The sequence below is a fragment of the Myotis nattereri genome (genome assembly GCF_964212035.1).
Source record: "Myotis nattereri genome assembly, chromosome: 1".
In the NCBI taxonomy this organism is placed as follows: Eukaryota; Metazoa; Chordata; class Mammalia; order Chiroptera; family Vespertilionidae; genus Myotis; species Myotis nattereri.
Window position 1 is genome coordinate 186,446,317 of NC_138075.1, and position 24,306 is coordinate 186,470,622.

Below are 24,306 nucleotides of genomic sequence, written 5' to 3' on the forward strand. Positions count from 1 at the left end.
ACTCTCTTTCTGAGGAAAATGAAAGAAGGCCATGGGAAAGAGATGGACCAATCACTGAGAAACGCAAAGAACATGGAGCAGTCTGGTGGCTGTTCTGAGCAGGCCTGTTGGGGAGGAGGAGATGTCAAAGTGATGGTTAGATAGGCCTGGGAGGAGAAAGGGAGAAGAGAGGACCGTGTACTGAGGGTGGGAGAGCTACAGGCAAATAAAATATTTGGGACCTGAGCTATAACTGGCTGAAATGCACAGCCTATCTGGGCTAGAACTGAGCCTCAAATACATCCAAGTTAGGGACAATGAGGAGCCCCGCCAGCCTTCATCCCTCCCACAAACACAGGATCTCTTAGCATAAACTGCATTCCTTGAGACCACAAGTCCTCCTGGGGAAATAACTGAATCCTGACCTCAACTAGGTTTCATACCTATACAACCATGTCTGATTAGTTGGGAGTACCTCAAATAAAATGAGATATATGATAGACAACAAAAAATTTACCAAATGGAGCAAGGTATCTGGTGCAGTAATTCAGACAAAGGACCTGAGGGTTGGAAGGCAGTGAATGTTAGTAGCTGAGAGCAGAACCCAAAGCATCCCAGCAGCTTGTCTGAGCCCTGTGCCTAGGAATTAACAGCTATCACACAACTTGGAAATTCTGGGTACAGACCTTCCCACCATTTCCAAAACTAAAGAAAGAAACATTCTGGGGTTTTTTAATCCTCAAAAACATTGGCCAAAATATTAGCAGGGATCTCAAATGACAAGGCATTGGTGGCAGCGAAGTCCCAGCTTACCAGGCTCAAGGCAGCTGCAAGATCAGAGCTCCAACTAAGTTCCAGGTGGAAGTCCTGGCTGCAGCAGAAGCAATGCAGTTCGACTCGGAAGAAAGCACGGTATGTCTAACTTACTGTGCTTGCAGGCTAACCAAGCCTGTTCTAGAACCCTTATTGCAAAAAAGCACTCTTTTTCTCATTTTGCAAAAGTGCCAGCGGCTGAGGTGCCTGAGAACCGCACCTCTGTGGCATGCTGGCACCCGGGCCGCGGCTGGGATCTGCAGCTAGACTGCGGTAGCAGCAGCACAGCTCCAGGCGTGGCAGCTCTGGCAACCAGTCTTGGAAGCCCCCGTAGTGAACTCTAGCCCGGTCTCTGCGTGGGTAAATTAAAAGCATCTTGTGTGGGAATTTCCACAACTGTGTGGAGAAAGGGAACTCTACAAGAACCGTCATGGGTAGGTGGGGTGCAGAGTAACTGAGACGTTTTGGGGCTCCCAAGAGGGGAGGGAGAAGGCTATGTCCAAGTCACCATAACTTGCTGCTGTGAAAGACAGCATGACTATGAAAGATTTGTGCTTCAGAGGAAACATAATGAAATAAAACACAGTTGAATTAGATGCTTCTTCCCAGTGTTTTTGCATCCCTCTGAGATATGGATTTTTGATTAAGAAAAGAAAGAATGGAGAAGGACCGGAGGGAGGAAGAGTCTGCAAATGGTCAAATATATCCACTTATGAATATGTCATAATGACAATCTCTTCAATTATAAGCAAAGAGAAACCTAATCCTGGAGCCTGTTTCCAATGGAACTTTGTGTAATAAGTAAAATTTTAGCCTGAAGCTTGGTGGTATAAGAGGAGAGGTGATAAAGCGCCTCCAGCAGGATGGCTACGTGTATAAATCCAGGTGGAAAGAGGAGCTGAACAACAGTGACCACAGACTCAACCTCAAATCTAAGAATGCCCCCCACTCATTCCTGAACGCTTAGAAATCCATCACACAAGCAATCCTCAGCTTACTAAGCATCTATATATATAAAAGCCTAAGCGACCAAACAACCGCACAACTGGTCGACCAGTTGCTATGATGTGCACTGACCACCAGGGGAGAGACGATCAATGCAGGAACTGCCCCCAGGTGGTCAGTGTGCTCCTACAGCGGGAGCGCCGCTTAGCTGACTGACCCATCCGTCCCAGTGGCCCACCAGCCTGGCAGCAGCCACTCACTCCCTCAGTAGGCCTGCAGTTCCAATCTCCAGAGAACAGGCCAGGCGCCGAGGGACCGGCACCACCAGCATGATCCCCAGCAGCGCCTCTGGCCTCCTGGAAGTCAGCCTTGGGCACCACAGCCGCTTCCCCTCCCTAGACACTCCATAAGGAAGAAATAACATATAAGTGGCCGCCTGGTGACTCCCAACAACCAGCGCAAACGTCAGTGGGATGGATCCAGATCCTGGGCCAGCAAGGGTGTCCCACAGCCCACCTAGAAGGCCAATCACGACCCAACCGCCCCCTCCTCAGGACGGGCACCAGATGCAGGGCTCTCCTGATCAGGACTAATTGGGCATGAGCCCGCCGCAGGTGCAGGGGGCGCTGGGATGAGCGGAGCGGCAGACAGGAGCAGCAGGCGGCGTTGCTCTGCGAGTTTCGGCCCGATTCCCAATGGCCACCCTGAGGGACCCCACCCATGCACGAATTCGAGCACTGGGCCGCTAGTTTGATTATATGAAGGGACAACAAATAATGTGAATGAGAAAGACAGGAGGAATAGAAACATCTGAGATAATTCAAATGAGATGTTGAGACTTGTCAGCAACATATATGGCTGCTTGGAAAGGGAAGATAGTCATCTTCGTACACGTGCCCAATGTTGAGAAGCATTTTAGACAACCGGTTTGTTGAAAGTGTAGGTGCCCTTACTTACCCAGCACTTTGCCCATCTCAGGAATCATGCTGTCTTCCCTGAGTTCCCCTCTGGCTTAAGAGGTCCCATCAGTTGGCTTCTGAGAGTGCAGCAAAGGGAAAGAGCACACTGACCCTAGAGGGCCCAGCTCAGACTCCTGAAGAGGGCACATGGGACACACATGGGCTATCTCTACCTTCCTGAGTCTTGCGCAGGTTTAAACACACAAGCGTCACAGCAAAGGGTCACATGGGGACTGGGAGAGACACACGCATGCTGCACTCCGCTGTCACGGCAACAACTACCTTTGATTCCTGGCAACAGATTCCTTCTGGACTTGCTGTCAGAGAAACCAAGGCATTAGCCAGGCTTCTCCCAATGGGGAGGTCACTACCCCTTCCAGCAGGCTGATCAATATATTAATCCCCCAGAGAGGGCTGTTGCTGGCAGCATATAATATATGCAAAAGAACTGCTCATCAGCATTTCTAGGTTGTGGGGGGACAGAGCCCCATAGTCCTCACACTTCATACCTCCTTACTGATTAAAATGAAGACTTTTCCCACAGGGGAGTCTGTCTCCAGATAGTAACATAAGATAACTTGTTGGCAGCCTTGTTCTGTGGAAAATGATCCACAAGTAAATCATTGTATTTCCTGTTGGTGAAATTCAAATCTCATCATCAAAGGATTGAGGGTTGGATGATGCTTGGAGATCATTCTGACTACAGAATGTTTAATGAGGTAGCATACCTGAAATTCAAAGCCCAAAAGCACATGCCCCTTCTGTAGCCACAGGTGCCCTTACACATTGCAAATGTGTTCCATGTTTCCTCAACCAAATAAGAGGCTTGCAATAGGAATGCCTCACAATTGTAAGACCCCAAACATCTCCTCCCCTCCCTAGGAGGTATCTCACAAGCAGTGATTACATTTCTCCCAGCTACAGAATAATAAACACCATTTTCCTGCTTTCCTGGCTCCCTAAGGTGACTGCCAAGTCCTCTGAGACTCTCTCCTTGGCTATAGAAGCATCCTGAAGCTGTCAAAGAACAAACAGTATGGCATCATTCCACCAAAGTAGGAAATAACTTTTAATGCCTTCAGTCTTAATTCTTAAGAGCGGAATGAAGAATGCCTTGACCCACCCTCAGGCTGCCTGTATTCCTTTAGTGCAGCGGTTCTCAACCTGTGGGTCGCGACCCCTTTGGCGGTCGAACGACCCTTTCACAGGGGTCGCCTAACACTATCCTGCATATCAGATATTTACATGACGATTCATAACAGTAGCAACATTACAGTTATGAAGTAGCAACGAAAATAATTTTATGGTTGGGACACAACCTGAGGAACTGTATTTAAAGGGCCAGAAGGTTGAGAACCACTGCTTTAGTGGGTTGCTCAGGCTGCTATGTAGATAGACTCCTGGAGGTCTTGCAAATTTAGGGAAGCCTGAGACCTGAATCTCCCAGAATGGCTAAATGTGGGATAAACACATGTAAGGTACAAGTTGAGATCCTCCTACTTTATTTACAACCATGGACACCATTCTCTCAAGGAAAATGACTTCCCCACAATGGAAGACAAAACTATCATTAAATGAGGGAGAAGACCTTCAAGTGGGGAAGAGCAAAGATTCTGCCCATGTCCATATTTATATACCCTAGAGTGTGCTAAGGACAACCAGAGTCAGAAAGCTCTTAGCTTAGAAAATTCTTCCCTTAGATGACCTCTATACTGGGAACCCAGGCTTTTGTATTGTCAGGCACATAGAATCAAGGAGATGTCTGGCCTTGTCTCTATTAATCACAATGTCCTCAACTGTGAATATCAGGGATGTTAACTTTTGAGAATCTGATGAGCTATAGATCTTCTTCCCAGGAAAATAGACACAAGACTTCCATACAAACTTTTGAGTACAATTTGGGGAAAAGACCTCCTAAAATCCAGGCTAAGGATTTAGCCTGAACTGGATGATTTCTTCCAACTCTAAACATAGTTTATGGAAGCTCTGGTTAAATTTGATAGATTTTTCTTTGCCTGCTCCTAAAAACTCACAAGAAAAATGACAAAAATAATATGGGCATATAACGTGAGTCACGGACCTGGCACTCATTACTGCTCAAACCTGCGTCTTGGCCTCTCGCCTTCCTCCCTGCTTCAGCACCTGCTCCAGCTTCTCCACAAACCACCAGAACCTGGGCTCCATGCCTGGCGACCAGGCCCAGCCAGCCAGCAGCACAGACAGTGTCTATGCAGGGGATTGGGCTCCCAGATTTCCACGTCTCAGTCCACCAGAGTGCAGGGCAGCTGGAGGTCCTGGGCCTGGCTGTGGGAATGGCAGGGGGGTCTGGCGGGGATAGGAGGCATCCAGAGTGAGAAGGAGATTATGGAATGCCTGAATGATGGCCTGGCCTCCTATCTGGAGCGGGTGAGAAGCCTGGAGGCTGATAATCAGAAGCTGAAGAGCAAATTCCGGGAACACGTGGAAAAAGAGGGACCCCGGTCAGAGACTGGGGCATTATTTCAAGACCATTGAGGAACTAAGGGCTAAGGTCTTTGCAAGTTCTGGGGACAGTGCTTGCATCATTCTGTAGTTTGACAATGCCCAAATTGCTGCTGCTGATTTCAGAGTCAAGTATGAGACATAGCTGGCTATGTGCCAGTCTGTGGAGAGTGACATCAATGGGCTCTGAAAGGTCACTGATGACACCAATGTCACTCAGCTGCCGCTGGAGACATAGCTCGAGGCTATCCTGGAGGAGCTACTCCTCATGTAGAAGAACCATGAGGAAGAAATAAATGGTCTACCAAACCAGACTGCCAACTCTGGGTGACCATGGAGTTGAATGCCCCAAATCTCAGGACCTGAGCAAGATCATGGCACACATCCAGGTCCAATATGACAAGCTGACTTGGAAGAACTGAGAAAAGCTAGACAAGCATTGGTCCCAACAGACTGGGGAGAGCACCACAGTGGTCACTTCGCAGACCGCTAACATGATACAGAGTTGAGATATCTGATCCAGTCCTTGGAGATTGACCTCTGAAAAAGTCTGAAGGCAAGTTTGGAGAACAGCCTGAGGGAAGTGGAGACATGCTAGGCCATGCAGATGGAACAATTCAATGGGATCCTGCTGCACCCGGAGTCAGCTGGCCCAGACCCAGGCGGAGGGTCTGCTGAACATCTAGGTCCAGCTGGAGGCAGAGATTGCCGCCTACCTCTGCCTGCTGGGAAAAGGGAGGACTTTTCTCTTAATGATGCCCTGGGCCTAGACAATAGCAACCCCATGCAACCTACACAAAAGACCACCCTCGCAGGACTGTGGGTGGCAAACTGAGGTCAGCAACACCAAAGTCCTGAGACATTGAGGCCGCAGAAGTGGGGCACCCCTTGTTAGGCAAGAGGCCAATAAAAAGTTCAGAGATCATTGAAAAAAATAATAATAATAGGAGATAAGAAATGTTAACAAAATAACTAAAGGTAGAAAGTGGATGGACAAGTGCAACTGATTTAGCTGAGCAGACATTAAAGCAGCTGCACAGAAAGCATTCCATCCTCCACCCAGAGCACTGAAAAACTGAAGGCACTAGTACATAGGAAAGTAAAAGGGAGAAGTGACATCAATAAAATTTAATCCCTCACACGGCTCTGCCAAAGTCCAATAATTAATTTTGTATTATTTTTCTTTAAGGGGAAGCCCTAAATTATAAGCTTCATGCCCCACTAATCTTGTATTTGTCTCTCAGTGTGGCTGAAACAAAAACATTAGTTGATAGTCTTCATTAGAAAGTTAGATCTCAAGATACCCTTCTCAACCTATATAAGCAGGAACTCCTTGGCTGAAGAAAGCTTTACTCACCTGACATTAAAACAGCTGTGCCTCAGCTATAGGCAGGGATGAGGGTCCATACTGAAAGCAAGAGGATTAGGTGAAAATACGCACACTGAATTATGAAACTCAGAATCCCTCCCTCCATTCAGCTCCCAGAATACTGACAGTTAGTTGTCCCTGCAAGAGGTTGGAGAATTCTTCTCTGGACAAACTATCAGAGGTAATAATCTCAGTCCCTGTCCAATCACTGCACAGTAAAACAACCAAAATACAAGCCTGCAGAGCTTCCAATCATCTTTGTAACTCATTTTTAATTATGAGTGGACAGTCAAGAATCACCACATTTAAGGACCAGCTCCAACATGAAAGTCAGATGCTAAAAGATAAACAGGAGAAAATAAAATTCTGATAAAATAGTCAATGTAGGGTACAGAATTTTAAAAATGTAACTATAAAAAAAAAGAAAAAAAGTAACTACAAGTTAAACTCAGAGAGATGAGAGGTTATTACATACAAGCTATCTTAGATAATAAAAATTTTTAAACATTCATAAAAGATGAAAGTACTCATGGAAGTTAAATATGATTGCCAAAATTTTTAAAACACTTAACCCATGACTTGGAATTATAAAGTTGATGAAACCTCCCAGGAGGTAGAACAAATGGATAAAAAGAAAATTGAGCAGAGTAAAACTGTGTGTGGTAGGCAAAGTCCAAGATGGTTCTCAAGATTCCCACCCCAGTATACAGGCCCTGTACTGCAGGTCCAGAAATCACCATTTTGTTACAACCTTGGAGAGATGCTGCAGAAACATAGTGTGAATAGAACTTGTGAAATGCCAATATTCCCGCTTTAGTTTGAGTAGAACTTGTGACTATGATGCCAATTTGTCCACTCCTACCAACACTTGTTATTCTCTGCCTTTCTGATTGTAGGCATTTTAGTAGGTATAAAGTATTATCTCAGTGTGGTTTTGTTTTTTATTTTCCTCATTCTAAATTATATGCATTATTTAGCTTATAAGCCATTTATATATTTTCTTTGAAGAAATGTCTACTCAGATGTTTTGCGCATTTCTTAAGTTTGGTTATTTTTTTATTATGATTATTGAGTTGTAGGAGTTTTTTATGTATTCTAGATACAGGTCCCTTATCATATATATGATTTGCCAAAAATTTTCTCCCATTCTGTGGGTTGTATTTTTACTTTCTTGACAGAGTCCTTGGAAGTACACGTTTTCAATTTTGATGATGTCAATGTAGCTAATTTTATTTTGTTGCACTAATTAACGTTTTAAGCATCACTCCAACTCATACTTGACATGCAAAATATATTCCTTAAGCCTTTCCTAGATTCCACTACTCCATGCTCCCCTCACACAAACTCTGCCCAACTTGAATTGGTCGTTCCCCACTGGGGCCAACTCTACCACTTCCCCTATATCTTGTATAGATTTCTAAGCATTCAATTACACTTACTGATTAATATATTTCTCTTTTGCTAAGTAGGTGGTGAGCAACATGATGGTAGGGTCTTATTATTTACTCACCTTTGCATTTTAAAATGCAAAACAAACAAAAATTCCTGGCCCCTAGTGGGCATTCAGGTAATGTCTGGTAATTAAATAAAGAATAAGTGAATAAATGTATACTAGTTGTACATTCAAAGATGGTTTGATGCATTTTGAGGGCCCACAATGTGTTGAGTAACTTCCAGAACCCTTTCATGGGACCATAGCACTCCTATATCCAAATCTTGTCTCATGTCGTCTTTTCTACATAAAATACATCTTTTTTTTTTCTTATAGCTTCTAGAATCCCATTTTTTATCAAGGTTTTCCAGATAATGGGATGAAAATAAGACATTTTATCTGAACATGCATTTTCCTGAGACCCACACATGATTCACATAAATATGTGCTGATTTTTTTAAATAATATATGTTTAGTCATTAGGTATATTTGCAGGAAAGTAATTCTTTTGTCTGTTAATGTACATAAAACTCCTAATTGTCTATTTTTGTTGGAAGCAACTAAGGAAGTGCAGTAGGGGAAAATAAGAGGAGATCATCCATGGCAAATCTCGCTCTCAAATTCTTAGGCATCATTAAGCAGAATAGATAATAAAACCATCTGCTACAATGCTCATTTTTTTCTTGTTTACTTTTTTCTCCTACATGTCCTATAACCAAACTCTCAACCTAAACATTGATCTTCTTTAACTCAGAAAAAGTATAAAAACAAACACAGCAAAACAGTTACAGCAAGTAGCTTGTTCATTAGCACAGATAATGAAAAGTTGGGTACATATATCTTTTATTGGTCGTTATCTTTGTCTACCTAACATAGAGTGTAGTTAGGTAGAAAAAGATAGAAACAGAAATTAAAAGTATAAACTCTGAGAAATCCTGGACCATTTTTCATTAACCAACTTTATATGCAACCTCCACACATATCTTATTATATTTATCTTTTTTTAAAGTTCATATCTATAAAACATTTTGCAAAAATAAATGACTACCGATGCTAAATGACAAATAGATCTCCATGTGCCACAGAAGAATTAAGTATATTACAGAAAATAAAAACAAACCTGTACATTAAAACTGGAAAAATTAAAGCAGTTTCATTTATTCATTCAACTAATATTTATCAAGCATCTGCTTCATTTTCCAGATACCATTCTAGGCACTGAGAGCATAGCAGCAATTTAAAAAAAAAAAAAAAAAAAAAAGGCCCTGCCCTGGTGGAATTTACATTCTATTGAAGGAACACAGACTATAAACAAATGTATAATTTGTCAGGTGGTGATTAAAAAAACAATAAACAAACATAAAGCAGAATAAGGGGAATAGTGAGAAACAGAAGTAGGAGGAAAGGGATGCTACTTAGACAGGGTAGTCAGATGAAGCCTGTTTAATAAGATGATGTTTGAGCAGAGACCTGAAGGATGCTGGAGTGAGCCAGGAAAAGGTCTGGGGGGAAAGTCTCCCAGGCGGACTGACTAGCAAGAGCAAAGTCCCTGGGACAAGCTTCCACACCTGCATTGAGAGGTCACTGGCTCAGTTCCATCCGGGCACATATCACGGTTACGGGCTCGATCTTCACCAGGGGGCGTGCAGGAGGCAGCCAATGGATGTTGACGTTTGTCTCTCATCAATGTTTCTATCTCTCCCTCTCCCTTTCTCTCTCTCTCAAATCAATAAAAACATATTTTAAAAAAAGAAAGAGTGTGCCTGGCCTAGTCAAGGAACAGCAGAGGCAAGTCTATGAAGCGAATAAAGAGCAAAGTAGTAAGAAGTGAGGTTGGAAATTATGAAATACCTTATTGCACATGGTAAGGGCATCTTGTCTCTGATTGAAATGAGAGGCACTAGATGAGATTACAGTTCCTTTACTGTGAAGGAAGAGGTCCGTCTTATTTCTATCTGGGATCGAGTGAAAGGAAGGAAAGGAATACATTAGCAGCAATTGCGATACCAAGGAGGGAACAGACTGCTGTGACATTCACTTCAAGATTATAACATGTGATTCTTGCCATTTTTATCTGAAAACATTGTAAATAGCAGGCTGACATTAGTGATTTCCTCCATCTGAATGCAGTAACCTCCTATTTCCCCATCAGGTGAAATAGGAATGCTAGTCTAAATTCAGCCTAATCAGGGAGCTAATAATAGCACAATTGTGATGAGAGCTTCTGAGCTAGAGATGCCCAATTTTCGCTTCTGAATTAACCCTTGTTACATGTCCTCAGGTTCAGGTTAATCCCCATCCTGTGGTGAGCAAACATTAAAGAGAGGCATCGACACTGTACCACATACAACTAAAACTCAGAAGAAACAACCACCAAGCACCAGCCAGGCAAGTGTGCCAGCACACAGTAACTCGTCTTCTAGTTGCTGTACTTTTAGAGGTCGCTGCTGAGCAACTCATTTTCTTTCCCACACTGAGGCTAACAGAACAATTTTCCAACAGAAATTGCACAAAATTTCACCAGCTAATTTGTTTGAATCCCATAACCTTTCTCTTTCCCTCCCTCCCTCTCTTCCTCCTTTTCTTCCTTTTTTTTTTCTTACTAGTTATATCCTGAGCCTAAATCATCTCCTTTAGAGATGAAGTCTCTCATGGTTTTAGTGAAAGACCTTTATTGTATTTAATTCTTATGGTAAATTAGGTACAAAGGAAAGAACATCTGTTTGGAGCAATATTAAGATTGTACTGTGGTGTTCAAATCTTCCTGGTGAAGTCTCTTTCTAGTGAAATACTCTGGGGTTTGCTACAAAACAGATGAAAAATATTTTGTTCTTCAAAATGGATGCCAGTCAGGGAATTATATGGGAACTAGAGGCTCGGTGCACAAATTGGTGAATGGGTGTGGTCGGGCTGGCAGGCCGAGGGGGAGGGGCCATGACAGGTTGGTCAGCCACAGTGTGCATCATAGCGACTGGTCATTCTGGTCGTTCCAGTCACTTGGCTTATATATATATAGACTAGAGGCCCATTGCAGGAAGATTCCTGCAAGAATAGGGCTTCCTCGGGCCTATTCCTGCAAGAATGGGGCTTCCTGTAACTGGAGCGAAGCCAGCCAAGGCAGGCTTCGCTCCCTTCTCCACTGCCTCAATCCCTCCCGTCTCCGCTGCCTCAGCTCCACTCCTATGTCCGCTGCCTCGGCTCCGCTCCTGTCTCCACTGCCTCGACTCCCTCCCTTCTCCGCCACTTCGCTCCCTTCTGCAGCACTTGGCTTCCTTCTACGCTGTCTTCAGTCTTCGCTCCACGCCTGCATATGCAAATTAACCACCATCTTTGTTGGGTTAATTTGCATACTCATCCTGATTGGCTGGTGGGCATAGCAGAGTGACACCAATTTGCATGTTTCTCTTTTATTAGTGTAGATTCCTGCTGCCTCAAATCGCAGCCTATTCTCTTTACAGTTATCACCACTCTGTCCTTATCTTCCCAGTTCCATGGGATTTGAAGACTTATTTATTATTCATCACTATAGAGGGAAAATGTAACCTGACATGCTTTATGAACCAAAACCTATAAGTGTGGAGTCTAACAGTTTTTGAAATTGGGATAAGTCATGGAAAAGTAAATAATATGGTCCTAGAATTCTACAGCTGTCCTCATGATTTATGTCATTAACAGCAAGAAGTTTCATCCATCCAAATATTTATTGCTCATTTATTATGTGCCAGACATTGTTCTAGGTGCCAGAGATATAGCAGTTAAGAATAAAAGGTTTAAATATCCCCGTTATTATTTCCAGTGGAGGGAAACATACATTATAAAATTAAGTAAGTGAAATAGATAGTTTGGAAAATTGTGATTAATGCTATGGAGAAAAATAAGCCAAGGAAGGAGGCTAGGAAAGACTAGGTAGGAGGAGAGGTACAATTTTAAACAGGTGGTCAGAAAAGATATCACTGAAAAGATTCATTTGGCCCTAACTGGCTTGGCTCAGTGGATAGAGTGTCAGCCTACAGACTGAAGAGTCCCAGGTTTGATTCTGGTCAAGGGCATGTACCTTGGTTGCGGGCACATCCCCAGTAGGGTGTGCAGGAGGCAGCTGATTGATGTTTCTCTCTCATCAATGTTTCTCTCTATCCCTATCCCTTCCTCTCTGTAAAAAATTAATCCTATCTAATAAAGAGGTAATATGCTAATTGACCCTCATGCCATCTCAAAGATGGCGGCACCCACAGCCAATAAGGAGGGAATATGCTAATTGACTGTCATGCCCTCAAAGATGGTGGCACCCACAGCCACAAGATGGCGGTGCCCAGTCCCCTCAGCCCCGCTGAGGTGGCAGGCATGCAGTAAAGCCAGGCCTGCCCCCAGGCGGGCCCTGCTGCCCCGCACACCTGCCTCCGGACTCCCCCAGTCTTCTCCGTGCCCCAGCCGCCCAGGGCCGGCTTGAGGTGCAGGCAAGCCTTGGATGTTGGCTGCCCAGCCACCCAGAGCCACCCAAGGCTCAGGTAACCAGGGCTGGCCAAGGCTTGCACTGCCAGCAGTGGCAGCAGCAGAGGTGTGATGGGGGTGTCACCTTCCCCTGATCACCGGGTCGCTTCCCACCCCTGAGGGTTCCCGGACTGTGAGAGGGGGCGGGCTGGGCTGAGGAACTCCGCCTTCAGTGCATGAATTTTCATGCACCGGGCCTCTAGTAAAATATATACATTTTTAAAAAAGATTCATTTGAACAAATACCTGAAAGATTCAAACATATAGGATAGCATTTTTACTTCCTGTCATTTCATTCCTAAAAATATGTTCTCTGTGATAGTATTAAAGGAGTATATTTTATAGCCTTTTTGGTCATTTTATACACATTTAAATATGTTAGCCAAAAGATAACCACTCTCACCATTATCTAACATTATTCTGGAGGAGATAGTAGCCAAAGAAATTAGTTAATAGGAGAAATTAGGTATGAAAATAGCAAAGGAGGAGGTAAGCATTATTATTGATAGATCACCTATCGATTGCTTCAACTAAAGGGAACAGAACAATTATAACTAAAAGATTTCAGCAATGTGAACTAAACTGTTTGAACAAAACTAATATACAAACATTAATTGCCTTAATATGTATTAATACAAAGAACAGCCAATTTAAAAACACAAATGAAGAGAAGACCCATTTACAATAACAACAAAACATGACATAATTCTTGGGAATGAAATTGACAAGAAATATGAAGAAAATTTTGAAACACTACTAAGGAATACAGAAACGACCCTGAACATAAGCAAACAAATATCAAGTTCATGACTAGAAAGACTCAATACATGAAGATAGCAATTCTCCCTAATTTAAATCTATAAAGTTAGTACAATACCAATAAAAACACAATTTTTGTTGGAAAAAATAGCAAGGTGTATCTAAAGTGCATATGGAAAAAGAAAATAAGCCAAATAAATCACTGGGAAAAATATAAAATTAACAATAAGAGGGGAACAAGACAACTATAATATTTTTATTTGAAGCTTTACCAATTAAAATAATGTGTTGCTATTGTATGAGTCACAGGTCAATGAATGAAACAGAATAGGAGGCCTAGAAATAGACATAAATATATTAGGTAATGTAGTATAAAGGTGGCCTTACACATCAGTGGGAGAAAATTTCAATTATTAAGTAAATGATTTTTTTAAAAAAATATATTTTATTGATTTTTTACAGAGAGGAAGGGAGAGAGATAGAGAGTTAGAAACATCGATGAGAGAGAAACATCGATCAGCTGCCTCCTGCACATCCCCCACTGGGGATATGCCCGCAACCCAGGTACATGCCCTTGACCGGAATCGAACCCGGGACCCTTCAGTCGGCAGGCCGACGCTCTATCCACTGAGCCAAACCGGTTTCGGCAAGTAAATGATTTTTGGAACAACTAGGTTAGCCATCCATTTTAAAAAGTTATATGGTATCCTTTATACCAAAATAAAATTTTGCTACATTAAATTTTAAATAATAACAACAAAAAAACATGGAGCACTAGAAGCAAGAAAGAATTATTTTACTGAGTTCAAGAAAGAATTTTTTTATAGACTTGGAGTAGGGTAGGCCTTATTAAATATATTGCAAAATCTGGAAATCATTAAAGACTGGTAAAGTCAAATTAATAACAAAATTTCAGCATGGCAAAAATACGATAAGCAAAAAATTTTAATAACACATTTTCAACAAGTATAAAAATGAATATCCATACATTGCTGGTGAGAGTATAAATTGGTATTAGCTCTATTGACAGCAATTTGGCACCATTAAAATTAAATTTTAAGTGCATATATCTTTGACTCAGAAATTCCATCTAGGAATTTATCCCATATATTTCTTGATACATATGAAAAAAAGACATGTACAAAGATATCTATGCAGCATTATTTAAAATATTAAAATATGGGAACAAAATATTAAACAATGGGAACAATTGGGATACATTTATATAATTGGAATCATATGGAAATGTCTAAGATTAAGCCAAATCCATGTGCACTAATATGAAATTATCTCTAAGATCATTATTATCTTCCCCTGGCCCAGGAGCAGAAATAAAGACACAAAAACCCAATGTGTGAGACAGGAAAAGTATAGATGTATCCTTCCACCTTTTTTGTTCCCAAAGAGTAAATATGCTTGGCCCTAAGATAGGGACAAGCAGAGATGGAGAACAGACCTAGATGGGGTCCAGGTCTGGGGGCTCTTTCAAAGTGGGAGTGGGAACTTTTTAGGTCTAGGAACACAGAGAAAATGACTCAGTGACGAGTTGTATGTGTGGACCCCACAGGTACTTTGCCTGTGGACTGTAACCATCTAAACAACCTGGACACTCTTAAGATGCCCCTTGAAGAGAGTGGGACTTAATGTGGCGTACTTAGACCTCCTATGTGGAGATGGATACCTAAAGGAAGACCCTGCCCCCTGGCCATATCGAACTGAAGGGAACTTGTTGGGAATGTTTTTGTCCTTGGGTAGCAATGGACACACCACAACTGTTTTATATGTCATCCCAGGAAATTTGAATTTACTCCCAATCAATCATTACCGTTCATGATGTCTTCTGTGAAAAGCACTGTTAAAAACAGCTATCCAGACAAAATCAACTTATGGTGATGAAAATGAGAATAGGGTTATTCTTGGGAGCAGGTAATGTCAGGGAGGGCCCATCAGAGAGCCTCTGTGGTACTGAAAATGTATTTTCATGAGTGGTGGCTAAATGCATGTATGCATATTTTTTAATGTTTGTGTATAATTTATAGACTTTATACAAACTGTACCCCAATTTTTAAAAAAACTAGCCTGGGATTTCCTTTCAACCACAACCTACTTGAGACTGGGCTACCCACATTCCTTTCTTTCTCCCCCTTAAAGTCAAACTCACCTATTCAGCAAAATTCCAACGCCAGATAGTACAAAAGCAAAGTCACAAGGAAAACAGAAACACAAATATATTTAGCTGGTGGAGAGATCAAAGAAAAGTAAATAGCAAACTGTGGCTTCATCAAACATTTACCAAACAGCACAGGGCAGAACAAAGTAGCCGATAATCAAGATATATGTTAGGATTATAATTGTTTTAGAGCAATTTATTTTCAAACTTGCAATTGGTTTCAAAGTCTCTCACTTAAATCTAACATTCTGTTAAGAGGTTATAATAAAATTCTTTCCCTTCTGAGATTTTGCATATACACTGCCCTACAGTCCATTGGCTTAAATGTACCAGAGCAGCTGCCAAACACTCAAGCAGGACTAAAACAATAAGCTTGAATTCCTTTTCACACTAAATTTTCTTTTTCTCTGCATGTGTGGGAAACTTTTCGAGTTTTGGGATGGTGTCGTGGAGATCTGCTCCTCTTGGTTCTGAGCCTCTGCATGTTTCAGTCAAAAACACGACTCTCCTCAATACTCTGTTCTCACTCTCCTTACTTCTCAACAGAAGTAATTCCTGGTGGGAGGGTAACGAGCACAGAAGAGTCATAGACCAAGAGTGGCCAAAGTCAATGACCTTGGGCAAACCCACTAAGCTTCTTCCTACCAGAAGCCATGATGTGAGGAGTAAGTGCAAAACAAACTGCTCCAGAAGGAAGGCTAATGGGAGGAAGGAGCTGCATCATATCCGCCCTTCAGCAATGGTCTCCTCTGTAGGGATCCTATGAATTCTGAGCTCATAGCAATACGAGGCCAGAAAAGGATCAGATAGCAAAGAGAAGGAAGAACTCGATGGTTTTAACAGCAATTATTCCCAACATTATTAATTGTTCTTTTCTTGGAAAAAATGGCAAAGAAAATACAGAATTTATTCCAGGCCTGCTAAAATACATCTAGCTGGAATTGTTTCTATTATTAATGAATCAAAAACTTCTTATCACTTTTTAAACTTTTATTGCCTCACAATATTTGTTTTGGCCTCACACCTTTTAATCCTCCAGAATGGGATTGCTGTGTTATCGTGGAAAAGGAATGAACTTGGATCCAGATTATCTAATTTGAATATCATGACCTTGTCACTTACTGGAGATAATGCCTAGCTTCAATGGCTGTCATAAGGAGTAAAAACGTTTCATAGCTTATAACAATTTATACACATGTAAGTTATGATAGGGGCAACATTACCAAGTGGAAAGAACCGAGAAATCCTGATTCAAGTTTCAACAGTATCACTTTGACCAAGTCAAGTTCTCTGAACTCAATTGCCCCATCTGGATTGTTGCAAGGATTAAATATTAACTTATGTAAAGTTAATAACCGACATTCAATAAAACAGCTATTATATTGAAGATTTTTTCCTTTCCTTTAGTCATTTTTCATTCATTTATTCAAAAAATATTTATTGCCGAAACTGGTTTGGCTCAGTGGATAGAGCGTCGGCCAGCCGACTGAAGGGTCCCGGGTTCGATTCCGGTCAAGGGCATGTACCTGGGTTGCGGGCACATCCCTAGTGGGAGATGTGCAGGAGGCAGCTGATCAATGTTTCTCTCTCATCGATGTTTCTAACTCTCTATCTCTCTCCCTTCCTCTCTGTAAAAAATCAATAAAATATATTAAAATATATATATATATTTATTGAGTAATAGGCACCATGCTAGGGTATGATGGTAAGACATATAAAACTACCATCATGGACTTATCATGTAGTAGGAGACACACACAAATAAACAAAATACCTATATGTATAAACAGGTAATATGCAAATTAGCCAGGCGTCACAACCGCTCAGGCGGAGCTGCCCTCTCAGATGGGCGGGAGGTGACTGCATGCGGCCCTGCCGGGAGCCGGTCCATCCTTGCTGTTTCAAGGGACCTGGCATATATGGCATACTGTTCTTAATATGTTTGCTCACCTTCTTGGCACTATGTGTTTTAACCAAGGTCACCTCTCTGAGAAAGGTTGTTTCCCCAGGTAGGGATTTTCCCCTGAAGTTAGGGAGGGAATAAAACCTCTTAACTAAGTGCCAGGTGGGTAATTAATCACTTTAACTACGAACAATCATGCTTAAGCTACATAATCTTTACTCCCTGGAATGGAGATAAGAAACGCCCTAACCTTTGAAATAGAGATTGATAGGATAGAATCAACTGGTATAAATACAGATGTAAGAAGACAGAACGGAGAGAGACAGAAATTGGCACAGAACCTACACAGAACGTTCTCTAGAGACAGAAGAACTTCGCTGGAGAGAACATGGCAAAAGATCCTGGACTGAACCTGACTACAGAAATTGGCAAGAGAACCTGACTAGAACCTGGTGACTGAACCTGGCTGGAGAACCTGGACAGAACCTGGCTGGAGAACCTAGCGAGGGAACATGGCTACAGAACCTGGCTGGAGAACCTGGAGAACCTGGCTGGAGAACCTAGCAAGAGACCATGGACACAGAACCTGGCTGGAGATCCTAAACAGAACTTCGCTGGAGATCCAGACCAGAACTTGGCTGGAGATCCTGGCTAGGCTGCTGATCAACTGAACACTGTCTCCGTGTCCTTCCTTCTTCGCCGACTCCGTCCTCACCTTTGGGGATCCCTGGACCTGCTGGGGTTGGACCCCGGCACGGCCCCAGCCCCAGTGGACACACACCAGGAGTGGGGCCGTGTTCCCAGCGGCCACTGCGCAGCTCGGAGCACGCCCATGGTGGGTGGCAGCAGCAGCCAGAGCGAAGCAGCCCCGTCCCAGATGCCTGGTGGTGGCTGGAGCAAAGCATCCCGGGTCTCATGGGTGGTGGTGGCAGCTAGCAAAGCAGCCCAGGTCCTGGGTGCCAGAGGGAAGCCGGTGCCGGCAGCCAGGGGAAGGAAGGCCTATTCTTGCACAAATCTTCGTGCATTAGGCCTCTAGTTACAATATAATTTTGTATGTAGTGTAATAAGGAAAGTATAGGGTAGTGTGGGAACCCAGATGAGAAATACTTTACCCAATTTAGGCTAGTATCACAGAGGCCTCTTAGAGATATGTCATTGAACTGAAAACTGAAAGATGAATAGTATTAACAAGTGAAGAAGAGGGAATAAAGAAAAATATTCCAAGCAAAGACACATGCAAAGGCCCAGGAGCAAGAGAAATAATGTTCATCAAAGAATACCTCAAAATATCCACCAATACATATTCTCTGTTCTGGGATTAGAACATAAACACCCTCATAGAGATCTTTTTGTCCTTTTCTTGGCCATTGACATTATGTCTTTGAGATTTTCATCTATTCAAAACCGTTGAAGAAAACATTTTCATCTTCAGCCAAAATCCTACCATTTCCAATCATGATTATCAAGTATAAATTCCCAATAATTCACAGTGTATATTCTTAATTCAATCTAGTGATACTGTAAGCATATGGACTGGATGATGATAGATAAAAACCACTCTCTTCTCTCCATGAGCTTAACAGTCCAATTAGGAAAATAAAACACAGATTATAACATAAAACAGGATGTGGCTCCTAGTATATTACTGGTGGGAATGTAGATTGGTGCAGCCACTGTGGAAAACAGTATGGAGTTTCCTCAAAATATTAAATATGAAACTTCTGTTTGTCCCTGCAATTCCACTTCTAGGAATATATTTTTTTAATAATAATAATAATCAGAAAAATATATGTACCCCTATGTTCATAGCAGCAGAGAAACAAAGGAAAAAATAAACAAATGGGACTACATCCAAATAAAAAGCTTCTGCACAGCAAAAAAAAACCACCATTAAAATGAAAATGGAACCCACTGTATGGGAAAACATATTTGCCAATGATACATCTGATGAGGGGTTGATTTCCAAAACATATGAAGTACTCATACAACTCAACAAAAGGAAAACAATCCAATTCAAAAATGGGCAGAGGACCTGAAGAAACATTTCTCCAAAGAGGACATACAAATGGCCAAGAGACATATGAAAAAATGCTCAAAGTCACTAATCATCAGAGAAATGCAAATTGAAACCACAATGAGATATCACCTTACAACTGTCCGAATGGTTATCATCAATAAATCAACAAACAAGTGCTGGCGAGGATGTGGGGGAAAAGAAACCCTAGTATACTGCTGGTAGGAATATAAATTGGTGCAGCCACTATGGAAAATATTATGGAGTTTCCTCAAAAAATTAAATATGGAACTTCTGTTTGTCCCTGTGATTCCACTTCTGGGAATATATACTTTAAAAAAACAATCAGAAAATATATATGTACCCTTATGTTCATAGCAGCATTATTTACAATACTGAGATTTGGAAACAGCCCAAGTGCCCATTAGTGGATGAATTGATTTTTAAAAAGGCTGCAGGACATATACACGATGGAATACTATACATCTGTAAAAAAGAGGGCTCTCTAACCCTTTGGGGCAGCATGGATGGGACCTGGAGACTATTATGCTAAGTGAAATAAGCCATTCTGAGAAAGACAAATATCACATGATCTCATTATCTGTGGAATCTAATGAATAAAACAAATTGACAAACAAAATAAGACCTGAAGGATGGAGGCATAGAACAGACTGACATACCTCCATGTGGAGATGGGGGGACAAGGAGAGATAAACCAAAGAACTTATATACTTACTAGTGGCCCGGTGCACAAAATTCATGCACATTAAAAGGGAATTAATTAGAGGAAATATTTTAATATTGCTATTTGCCCTTTCTCTATAAAACAAGTGTCAGAGATGAAAGAAAATTAGTAAAATGTGTATGAAAATAATATATAAATTTATTAATAAATAAACAATAACAGTGTCACGTCCCTGGCTGGCACCAGACGGGGTACGCAGCCTCATGTCCCCCGGCCTTGCCGTGCACACAGCCCTGCCCACCTGCCCCTGCTGCGCATGCAGCCTCCTGCTGATCGGTCATTATGGCATCAAGACCATTTGCATATTACCCTTTTATTAGTATAGATGTGCATAGCCATGGACATGAACAATAGAGTGAAGACCTGGGGTGAGAGGATAGAGTAGGGGCTGGGAAGAAGGAGGGGTGAGGGGGAGAAGGGGAGACATCTGTAATACTGTCAACAATAAAATTAAAAAATTATTTTAAAACAGGATGTGATTAAATATTACTTGAGTGGCTGAACAATAAATGTAATAGAAATTTACACAAGGATTGTCCATGATAAAAATCTTATAAATGGCCGAAACCGGTTTGGCTCAGTGGATAGAGCGTCGGCCTGCGGACTGAAGGGTCCCAGGTTCGATTCCGGTCAAGGGCATGTACCTGGGTTGCGGGCACATCCCCGGTGGGGGATGTGCAGGAGGCGGCTGGTCGATGTTTCTCTCTCATCGATGTTTCTGACTCTCTATCTCTCTCCCTTCCTCCCTGTAAAAAATCAATAAAATATATTTAAAAAAAAAATCTTATAAATGCCACTGCAGCTTTGGAGTAGTTTCCTCACATCATTTAGTGAGGCATATGGGAATACACACACACACACACACACACACACACTTTGACAAGTTTATCTGTTCAGTTATTCAACAAATATTTAAGTTGTCTACTGTTATATGTACATAACAGGTAAACAAAGGTCCTGCCCACACAGATCTTATATTGTTGTTGGCAGGGGAGGAGGCAATACAAGTAAACACTTCACCTATATATCTTATTTAATCTTTGAAATAACTCCACGAGTTAGGATTTATCATCCTCCTTTTACAAAGTAGACATGGGACATTAAATAACTTGTCCAAGGTCAAACAGCTAGCAATTAGCACAGCCAAAAGCTTAACCTAGGTCTATCAGGTTATAAAGCCTGGGTCCCATGTGAGCCATTCCATTCCCCGGAACCCAGCTTCTCTGATACGCTATTGGTCCTCTAACAGTTGCCCAGCATTTAGCCACGTGATTCTCACAATCTCTCCTACTGAGCTATAGTGTGAGCTATTTCTTACTCCTGTTGTGTTCTTCCATTCATCTGTATTACTTTTCATTGTGATTTTGGTTTCCACTTCAAACTGTATCTATGGGTTTCATTCTATGCAATTCCCTTCTCTGCTTTAACAGCTTCAGCAAATTCATTCATTTTCCTTATTCACAATAAGTTACTGATTAGTAGCACTATACTCATCTTTAAAGATAGGGTTCTTATGAGTTATGCGGCAACTGTGTTATGTTGGGAGGATTACTGTATTTGGATTTTATACACATTAATATTACCTCTACAGTTGAACAGTTAAGTGGCTGGCTCTTTTCTAAATTGTCTCATTTCGTTTCAATAACACTGCAAGTTATTAAAATGTTATCCTGTTTCACAGATGAGGAAGTGAGGTTCAGAAAGGCTGAATTACTTGCTCACGGCCAGGATGTAGTAAATCCAGGTCTTCTCATGCGTTTCCCACTACACCAAGCTGCTTCTACCTAAAACTACAGAAATCACAGAAATGGGGATTCAAAAGAACCTCATGGGATCTGTACATGATTCCTTCCTGGGTAGGCATCTTTTCTCTAGAATCCTATCCAGTGGTCAGGGCTCTTGTTGAAAGTCTGGCTCTGTCACAGGCTATTTTCGACCTCTGTGGGCCTTAGGTTTCTCATCTGTAAAAAGGAATGCTACTATTCACCTCAGGGTGATCGTGAGGATCAAATGATTAAGTATGCAAAGGTCCTGGGCAAACAATAAAGCACTTTATAAATGCTCCCTGAACTTTCTTTACAAGTAAGTTAGAACTCTAAAATATTTTTATTTCTGAATTGTAAATGGACTTTCTTTCATATACTACTTATTTCATAATCACAAATTTATATAGAGCAATATATCCACAGCTCTTCCTAGAAGACAAAATTATTTTACATTACTACTAGACGTAAGACCAAGCTTACAATGTAAATTTTTCTCAAACTCCTTTGAACATGGAGGAAAATATCAACTTTGGAACAGCTATGAGAAAATGAATTTCACCTTAAATGTGCAGTTATGTAAAACAATTAATGGCTTACAATAGGACTGCTCTTATGTGAATTTTCTAATATAATTTCACTAAAATTTATACACATATTGAAAATACCAATACAATTATAATAATAGAAAACATTTATTGAGCACTTAACATTTGTTAACTCATGTAATAAAATTCTTCAGCTATAGGAAAATAATAACTTAACAATTAAAGAAAAGTTTAACAGTTAGAGGAAAGTTAGTATAGGATGCTAATAAAATTATATAGGCCAAAGAAAAACTACACAGCATACATAACCTGATTTTTTAAAGAGCTTTCAATAAATACCCAACAACATAAATGTTTTAGAGCCCTTTATAGAAACTATAGATAAAGTAAGTTAATTTTGTTGTCTGTGGAATGTCCACATGTATGCTCATTTAAAACTGATCCATGGGTATAATATTATGTCCCTTTATCCAAATAAATGAAAAATTCGATTTCTCTATTTACTTTCTATTTCTCTAGCTTTTAATTCATCGCAGTACATTAATTTTAAAAACTGTCATTTCCAGGATTTTTTTTGTGCTTCTTTCCTTGACATTCATATTGTTTCCCTTTCTTTTCCAAGGATTTATTCTAAAAAGCCATAAAAACATATAAGCATATATGTATTTGTATGTGTGTGAATGCACAGTATCTGTATCTTTTTCTAAAATCAGTATTTCTCTTGATAATGAGTAAAAATCAAACCAGGACAGAAGGTTCATCCCTTTCTCACCCCATATTAAGGCAGAAAGGTGTAAATAATACATCATATCTTTTGTGTTTCATAAGCTCATCTCATTAAAGTAAAATACTTACTGTTTACTTACAGCCAATGCCCTTTAAGTTGCTTGTGATGGTGTTTTTTCATCAATGATATCTGCAAAATCAAAGAAATTCAGTTTCCCACCTTCTAAGCTTCTTACATTTTCTAAATGATGCAGGCTTAAGAGTTGCCAAATGAGATGGGCAACAGCAGCCAAATAGCGGTTCCTAGCCAACCTAAAAATAGCAGGTGGTGGGCAGATATACCATTGCTCCTTGCTCTTTTTCCTCCCCACCCCCCTAATATCTAAGTACCAAAATAATGATTTGTTCAAAATTAAAACAGTACAAAAAGAATTATATTATCTCTTGCCCTAATATCTAGACAGGTGGTCAGTTAGGAAAATTTGGTAAAAAACAAAGATATGAAAGTCAAGGCAAACCTTACAGGAAGGTTTCCATACCCAATTTCCATATTCTAAAAAAAAAAAAAATCTGACCATAACTTGCTGGAATCAAAAACTGCCATTGGCCCTGGCTGGTGTGGCTTGGTAGGTAGGAGCGTTGTCCCATACACCAAAGGTTATGGGCTCAATTCCCAGTCAGGGCCCACACATAGGTTGCTGATTTGATCCCCAGTCAGGGCATGTGCCAGAGGCAACCAATTGATCTTTCTCTCTTACATTGATGTTTCTCCTCTTTCCCTTCCTCTCTCTCTAAAAGCCAATAAAAATATATATTCTCAGGGGAGGTTTACAGGAAAAAAAACTGTCTTTGCCTTTTATTTTTCTTTCCTGGTGATCTTCGAATAATAACTATTTACATTTGATATTTATAATTTAAGAAGTCCTTTCACAGATTTTCTGTTGTTGGCTCCTTAAAACAAGCCTGTACTAGCATTATAATATAAAAAATGAAAAAACTGAAGTTCATAGAAGTTGAAGCTTGCCCAAGACCATCCAGATGAAAAAAAGACCAATCTGTCTTGAGATTCCGCATTTGTCACACACATTCACACACATTCACACACACATACACACACACACACACACATTCACACACACACATTCACACACACACACACCTACCTATCTTCCTAACAACTCTAACATAAAATGGCTGTTAAGAATTTAACTT

General features: G+C 41.1%; 1 pseudogene across 1 annotated transcript; it reads left to right on the forward strand.

Moving 5' to 3' along the window:
• The first annotated feature begins 4,736 nt into the window (after window positions 1-4,736).
• On the forward strand, window positions 4,737-5,863 carry LOC308534850 (keratin, type I cytoskeletal 18-like; annotated as a pseudogene). The gene has a single exon. The product of its transcript is annotated as a keratin, type I cytoskeletal 18-like (transcript).
• Window positions 5,864-24,306: the final 18,443 nt, after the last annotated feature.